Raw genomic sequence first — 9069 nt, forward strand, 5'->3', positions numbered from 1 at the left:
TATATATATATATAATTAAATTAGAACAGCATTTCTTGAGGTTTCAAACCAAATTTTAGAATTTTTCGAAATAACAAAACCAAACTAATTAAAAGAAAATAATTAAAGCAAAATTTAAATTAATTAACAATTAGCCTATTTGAAATCAGTTTAATTTATGCTTTTGATATTTCACTGCAGGGAAAATTTAGACAGGAAATTATTAAAAATTTTTTTTGTTACTGATAATTAAGTTTTAATTTTATGAGCGATAAACTACGTATTTTTAATTTTTTGTTCATGCTAATCTTGACTCATTCTGAATGTTTTTGGAAGAAGTATCAGAAATAATGAGTTTAAAGTTAAGATGGAATATGAAAAGTACTTAAATTGATGAATAAAATAACGCCAAACGAAAATTTTTACAAAAACACTTTTCTTTTCTTTCCAGAAACAGTCAATTGCCAACATTAAAACTCTTAATTTTATGAGACAGAATCTGCATAATAGAAATTTTTGTCGATAACATTAACTAAGTGTAGTTGTTTTAAAAATTACTTTAAAAGAGTTATAACAATTCAGGAGAAAAATATTGAATTAGAGTTGAAAAGTCCATTATGTAACACGTTTTTTCAACGTTTTAGCGTTACATTTTATGAGAAAGAATCAATATGTTTGCATTACATTTTTTTTACCTAAAATTCATTAAAAGTGTCAAATTCAACAAATAAAACAACGAAAAAGCCAAACAAATGTTCTTTCAAAAGTGTTTTAATTCGTTCTTAATTTTATGCTTTTAATTTCAAGAGAAATCAACTAGAATTTTGTTAACAAAAATGTCTATAATATAAAATCGATTATTAGTTTTATTTTGTATGATATGGAAGTGCTTAAAATATAATAACTCTCCACAATGATATTAAATTAAAGTGTAATATTAATTCGACAAACAAAAGAAATCCCAATGAAAGATCTCTCAAAAGTGTTTTAAATTGTTTTTCTAACATAATAGTTTTTAATTTTATGAGAAAGCAACTAGCAATATTTGAACATAAAACTCATAATTCAGCACGGAAATGTTTAAAAGAAATACAAGAATTCACGAAAATGAAGTTAAATTAAAGGTGGAAGTGCTAAAATTTAACAGATAAAAGAAGTCGAAAGTTCTCTCAAAAGTGTTTTAAATTGTTTTTCTATCATAATAGCTTTTAATTTTATAAGAAAGCAACTAGCAACTTTTGAACATAAAACTCATAATTCAGCACGGAAATGTTTAAACGAAATACAAGAATTCACGAGAATGAAGTCAAATTATAAATAAGCCAGAAGTGTTTAATTTGGCTATTAAAGGAAAGCCAAGCGAAAGTGCTCTCCCTCAAAAATGCTTTAGTTGTTTTTCCAAAAATGATCAATTAACAAAACTAAAGTTTTCAAGTTTGTGACAACAAAATAATATTTCCAGCTCTTTTCTTTTTACATAAAAATTCGTGACTCAGAGTGAAAGTTATTAGAAGTAAGATAAGAATTCCATTTAAAAAAAGTTCAGAATGAAATTGGAAAGGCAGAAGAGCCTAATTTGGAATGCAGAGCTTGTGTTACGAACTGGATCACACCCACTGTAAGTCAACGAGATAAGCACATTGGCGTCACACAGAGATTGACATTTCAAAACGAGTTTGAATTATTTTTTTCTTTGACGTCAAGGAGTTAATCAGCTGTAAAGGAAATTAGAATAAATTATACAATAAAATGTAATGCAGTTCGGTTTCATAACTGTGACTCATATTTGGTAGAAGTGGTCAGTATTTTTTAACAGTTACTTTGTAACTGTTATAGAATTGAATACCCGCAAGTGACGTCATCGTAGGTAAATCTTGGCATTTGTCGATTCAGAAGCCAATCAAGTTCGACGCACTCGTGTGACATGGCTTACAGGTTCCAATTAAATCTGATTTAAATCACAGGGTTAGACGTGATTACATCTCTACTTCTCGAGTTGCAAGTACCCAATTGTGTCTGGAAAATGACATGCAACTCCCTAAGAGAAATGGATTACTAAAGGGGTTTTTTTTCTTCTTTTTTCTTAAAAAAACACATATTACATTTTTCGGAATGCGAAACTATCATATCTGTTACAAATAAAAGAGCAAAAGAAACTGACTTTAGACATGAATATCTTGTTATGGAAAGAACAGTTATTCTAAATTATTTTCTCATTGTAAATTAAGTAGAAAAACACAAGTTACTGTCTCTTTGTTAAGATACTAGGCCACCCTAGTGCTTCGAGTTTAAAAGGTGCCTAAATAGAATAAAAGGAGAAATCCAAAAATTTAAGTGCAGACATATACCAAACAACATAAATTTTAAATTTTTTGCGAAGCCCCAAATAGCTAACGCTACTTTAGCTAATCGCATATTTAAAAGAAGAAAAAAAATTTTTTTTTTTTATCATAACTTAAAATGTTGGAGGTTCTGCTGGCTCTGTCATACACCATCAAAATAAATAAACATCATTAAAAAAAGAAAACGCTGCAAGGCAACCATTTCGCTCTTTATCGATCGCTTTCTAAAAAATAATTTCAATTAAAAATTAAATAGAATTAAAACAATTCTGGAATTGTATACTAAAGGAAATTTTTAGGATTCCTCTTCAAAGTTTGAATATAAATTTAAGTTCATTGAAAAACGAAACTAAATATTTTAATTATTTAGTATACAATTCTGGAATTGTATACTAAAGGAGATTTTTAGGATTCCTCTTCAAAGTTTCAATATAAATTTAAGTTCATTGAAAAACGAAACTAAATATTTTAAGATTCGATAAATTTCAACTTTCTCTCCTCTCAACAATTAAAAAAAAAAGAAGTAATTGCGTTGTTTTACAAAAGCAAAAAAGATTTTTGCATCCCGAATCCCTTTAAGATTGTCGATTCCTGCTATAATATAAACTAAGACGCTTTTGTACAGGAACGCTAATAACAGGAATTAGTAAAAAAGCTTAAGTGAAAAAGATTTTAAAGAATTAATTTTAAAAATTTAAGATTTTTCGAGGAAAGAAAAAAACTTAGTTTAGTTTTGCTTCGCTTTCCATCATTTATTCATTTTGTCACATAATTAAGTTTTAGAGTTCTCAGTGAATGAAGGCACTAAGTGATAAGAGAGTGGAGCTTTGAGTGTTTTTGCAACGGAAGAAGGTTCCAAGTGCATTTGACAACAAATAGTAGGCGGATAACCTTAGAAAATATGTTTTTGGCAGCAAACTTTTTTTTTTAATGCTGGGTAGAGGAAACGGAATTAAACAGAACTTAGTACCTAGGACTACCTCTTCAAGTTCAGGTCAATTTTACCTGATCCGCCATTGTGTTCAAATACTCCTCTTTTATCCCCCAGTAAGGCCACCGTCTTCAAAGAAACAGGTACTACCTTCATCTTGAATTGACCTCCTCCTCAAGTCTACTCAACGTCCACATACTTACCTGTTCATTTGCATTTTTTTTTTAAATGCCGCAGTCTCTTATAGAGGGCGAATTCTTAATCCATTCACTTTTTTTAATATAGGCTGCGCATGATTGCGTTTACGCAATTGTGTAACAAATGCGTGAGTTTGATTTCTTTAATAACTTCCCAGTTGTAATCACTTTGATGCTGACGCTAACCTGATTTGTATTGAATGCGATTTATGTATGTTTACAACTTGTTTTCGCAAACACCGAGCTTGTAAGAAAGTATTGTTGTAAAAAAAACTATAAAATGTATATGCCTGCTTGCGTTCAATGTAATAAAAAAACATTTATGGAGCATAAAAAAATTAGATGCTGCAGTCTTGTAATAAATTGATCAAGAAGTAATGATTTCATAATCTAACACGACTGAACGAACATTCCTTCTGCAAAAAATATGATTTTTATATGTTCTCAAAAATATGCTTGTAGAAATTTTGGAACTAATATCGTTCGCATTGTTGAATTAATATTGTCCGCATATATTGAAGAAACAATAGAACTGGCAATTTGCGATTTTTTTTTAAATGGCACTTTTTTAATCCTGGTTTGTTAAAATACACGCATGTTATTTTTTTGAAAATGCCCATATTTCTCTAAAGAAACTTAAAGAAAAGTATAAAAATAATAATATTTTGCCCGAACAATCAATTTTCAGTGCACTTAAGGAATTATCGAAAATACAGATAATTTGCACTTTTTTTTAAAAAGAACTTTTAAAAGCACGATTCTTTTAAAACTCTAGTTATGAATAAATATTATATCGTCCTATTTCCTGAAAATTTCCATATTTGTCTAAAAATAGTTAAAATATAGTTTTAAAATACCTGTAATTTGGCCAAAACAAGATATTTCCAGCCTGTATACTTCAGCCCATATTAAAGAAACAATAAAAAAGACAATTTTGCGAAATTCTTAAAACTTTTTGAAAGGCGCGATCTTTTAAAACTTATTTCATGATAGAATATGCGATTTGAGTTTATAAAACCTTGATTGACAATAATTTATAAAAAAAAAAAAACTGCACTCATGTTTTTTGAAAGCGCGTGTAATAGTTATAGTTTCATTTTATATGAGTTTTTACTTCAGAAGTTAGGGCAATCTTCTTGCATGTGATAACAATTAAATTATTTTAAAATACCATAGATATCCGAGAACTTTTAGAAAATTTTTGGAAGCTAAAGTGAGGGGGAATGTAATCAGATCCATTAATTTGGAAAAATTCCAAGTAGGTCATCGCAAACAGAATAGCTTTTCCTTTTGTTGAGCATTAGCAATAATCTGTAAATATCGTGAAACGTACATAACAAAACGTAAAAATAGATAAAATAATAGTTAAAAACGGAAAATTAAAATGTAACAATTTAAGGTAACGGAACTATAATGGCTCAGGGGATAGAGCGTTGATCTTCCAATGAGGTGAATTGGGTTCGAATCCCAGCGATGATTGGTCGATACGAATTCCGCATCCGGCTTGTACCGACCACAGTGCTGACGTAAAATATCCTCGGTGGATGGATCATGGGTAAGAATCCCCTCGCCATCAGGCTAACCATGGGAGAGGAGAGGTTTTCGTTGTTTTCACCTCCATTCAACGCAAATGCGGGTAAGTTCCATCAAATAGTCCTCAACGAAGGCAAATTTCTCCCAAAACCCTTGTTCCCTTGTCTTCTGGATTGGGTTCAAAATTACAAGGCTACGGAGATGCACATTAGTAGTCGCAAACCCCCAAAAATTGGGTAGACTGTTCAACGACGGTAAAAAAAAATTTATTTTAGGTAACAATTAAAGGCAAAGGGAACAACGCATAAAAGGTAAAAACCACATAAAAAGAACAATTTGAAACGAATCTTATTATTTTTTCAATCTTTTAGTTTACCTATATTTTTGCAAATGAGAGTATAAAAACAAAAGGAACAGAGCACACTAAAATCCATCCCATAAATTTAGTATCAGAATCAGATTTTCCGTGAAGCTAGACAAATTCCTGGTCAGTCATCCGAAAATCTGGATGTAATACATCGTCCTCAATTCAAATGTCTTCATTTTCAGTTGTGTCTTCACAGACTAAATTTTCTTCATAGACTAAATTTTCTTCGTAGACTAAATGTCCTTCATAGACAAAATGTTCTTTACTCCCATACATATTGTTACTGATGCAACATTTTCTAAAAGATATCGGAAGGTCCATGCTTCCCAATTTACAACCATTATCACAAGAGAGGGGTTAAATTTTTATTTCCAAAGGTAACATACTTTATTTATTTTTATTATTATTTTTTTCGTCGGCTAATGTACGAGTTTTGAATTTTTGGTGAATTTCTAAATAAAAAGCGTACTCTTCGTCTTATATACGAATAAGTTTATTTTCGGAAACATACGGTAATATTAATTTAAAATAATAATAAAACAAAAATTTATCAAAAATTTCATATTGATTTTACCATTCAGAAAGAGACAAAATTTCGAAAATTTGCCCGGGTAGCTCCTAACACTGCGGAGAAAAACAAATTCTAGTAAACTTATCGTACTTGTATGGTAAATAACATTTCAAGTAAAGAAAAACAATAATTCTGGTAATATAACCGAAATACTCGTAGGGTAACGGCTTATTGGAAATTCTGATTTTCAAAATTATAGTTCTTATTACCATACATTTAGTAAAAATACAAAACTGAAAAATAAGTTTAACCAAATAAATAGTTTTTATGCCTTGCTCTTAGGTATCATGATTTAACTACTAAAGAGCATGGTAGTAAAAACCACATTGTATTGTTCTCGTACCTAAAGTCATTATCAAAGTACTTAATTGTCGTGCTTTTTGGTGTTCCCACTGAGCCAGAAACAAGGAGAATATTACTATATTCTGGTAGTTTTGATCGTTGTTTTTTCTCATTGTACCAGATGCGGGCCACAAACAAACCGACAACATTCTCATGCTAATTGTTTAGTCCACAGTTAATTTTGATTAGATTTTGAAACCTATGACATGAGTGATAGTAATGAGTAATAATAATAATAGTCAGAATAGAAGGCCGGAATAGCCTGGTTGGTAGGGCACCGAACCCATGCCCAAGAGTTCGGGGGGTCGATCCCAGCCGGCCGAAGACTCCCCGTGTAGTAAATGGTGACTGATGCGAGCTAAATCGGTCGAGTCGCAAAGTCCTACATGTTCCCACAACAAATCAATACCTCTGGGGGCACTGATCTAGGACTTTCCTTGTCTTCTGGATTGGTTCAAAATTACAAGGATACGGAGCTGAACATTAGTAATCGTAAACCTAAAATTGGGTCGGCTGTTCAACGATGGTTATAAAATAGTCGGAATAGAATAAAAGTACTGAATAATAATTAGGAAATCAACAATCGATTCACGCAACGAAATTGAACATTTTGAAATGAATCATAAAAAAGCATTTCCATCACAAACAGCCAAGGGGATCATGGGGATTAAGGATTAGTTTCTAGATCAACAAAATGAGGGAGACAAAAGATCGGCATCGACCGCTTTTGCTCACTTTCCAGACAAAAAGCTGAATTATACTCCACACTGATAAATTTAAATAAGTATGGTAAAATTTGCCGTGCTCCTGGATCTAGGGAAACGCCAAAAAGCTCGGTACATGTTTTCGCAGTCCTTTGGTTATAGTTTTGGTACAATTAGCAATAAAATACGGTTTTGCAATTCGTGATAAAATTTTGCAACTGTGTTAAAATTTGGTAATTTTATCATAATTTCCTTGGGCAGGGCATGAAAACCATTTATTCGATCAAATTTACTTTTGAGTTCTGTATTTTTTACTAAATTTGTGGTAATAAGAACCATAATTCTGAAAAAAAAACAGAATTTCTGGTAAACTGTCACCATATGAAAGGAAAAATTATCAAATAAATGGTTTAAATACAGTATATTTTTGTTTTAGTAACCAGAATGATAGGTTTTTTTTAAAACCAGAAATGTCATTACTATGCAGTACAGTAATTTTACCAAACATTTTTTCTCCGTGTAGGGATGATACGAAATTTTTCTTAACGTTTTGTCTACGGCTTGAACAGCTGATGAACAGAATAGCAGGTACTATCAGGTGCCNACGCTGCCAATACTCTGATTTGAATCTCAGTGCATTTCACTATGATCCGACAACCAACTATAGTCTTTCACCCAAGCGTCATCATCGGAAAAATGGATCAATTATGTATGTTTTGTAGTGCTCTCAAATTTAAGAATGAAACAGCTGGAATTTGCTGTTCTGGAGGCAAAGTGTAACTACCAGATTTAACGTCGCCAGCCGAGCCATTATCAACGTTGTTATCGGGTCAAGCAAATCAATAGAAACTTTTCTTGGCGAATATAGGTCAGTACATTCGTGTTTCCAAATGACTTCATTCGGTGCTGCTACAAGTATCGGTGCGCATATGAACAGCTAGAGTTATTTATTACATTCACATGCAATCCTGCTTGAGCTACAATTAAAGAGCTTTAGTAACTTAGGCAAACATCATCGGATCTTCATGATGCATTATCACACGCGAGTTAAAACAAATATTAAGCTCTAAACTTGGTTTTATTGCGAAAAGTCATGTTTTTAGAGAGACACGGTGTTTGATGCATTCTATTGAACGGCAGAAAAAGAGAATTGCCACATGATTTTGCTTATTGAAAAACTCACACCAGGACAAATTGGTCAGCTCATATCAGCAGAAATATTCATGACGCCATTGATCCAGAATTATTTCAGATCATCATCCAAAATATGTTTCATGGTCGGTGTGCATCACCATACATGTCTGTTTGAAAATGCACTAACGATATCCTAGAGAATTAACTGTTGAGACTATCACTGGTTTTTTCACCATTAAATAAAATTCTCTATACAAATCATAATCACAAATCTCATTTACACACTTAAATACAAAATTTAAATTCAAACTGAAAGCTTTGCAACGCACGCAGGGTACAGCTAGTATATATATATATACCTTGTCAGTGGAGAAGAAAATGCATAAAGACGAAACGCGTCGAAGATATTAGAGAAAAAGAAAATATTATTGAAATAACATGTTCAATCATTCACACTTCGTTTATGTGCCGTAATCATGTTGTTCTCAGAAGACAGTGGAAAAATCTTCAAAACTAATACAGGTTAACGAAATAAAAATCTATTAGGCGTGTCCTTGTCTTTCACTTTTCGTGTTTTTTATTCTCTGCCTAACGAACTGTCGCAACTTCTCAAAAAGGAACATTTCATAGACAAATAAAGAATTCTCTTACCTGTTTCTGTGTCAAGGGGATCATTTTTTTTTTACTCTATCACGGACCATATTTTCGTAGAACTAATGGCCTTAAGAAAAAGAAATCAAAAGTTCGATGGGCTTCAAAATGATTAAATAATCTAAGGGGGAAAAAACTAAATCACGGTTATTCATTTCCTTTTTAGTTTGAACCATTTTGAATTATTTTTTATAACTATTTTCTGTTTTTTATTTCATTCAATAATGGGGGGAAAACGTTTTGAATTGTAATTTTTGAATCATTTTAAGTTATGTAAATTTGAACAATGAAATAAAAATTTAGCCGTAATCAGAGGAA

This window comes from Parasteatoda tepidariorum, chromosome 7 (assembly GCF_043381705.1).
Source record: "Parasteatoda tepidariorum isolate YZ-2023 chromosome 7, CAS_Ptep_4.0, whole genome shotgun sequence".
Classification (NCBI taxonomy): domain Eukaryota; kingdom Metazoa; phylum Arthropoda; class Arachnida; order Araneae; family Theridiidae; genus Parasteatoda; species Parasteatoda tepidariorum.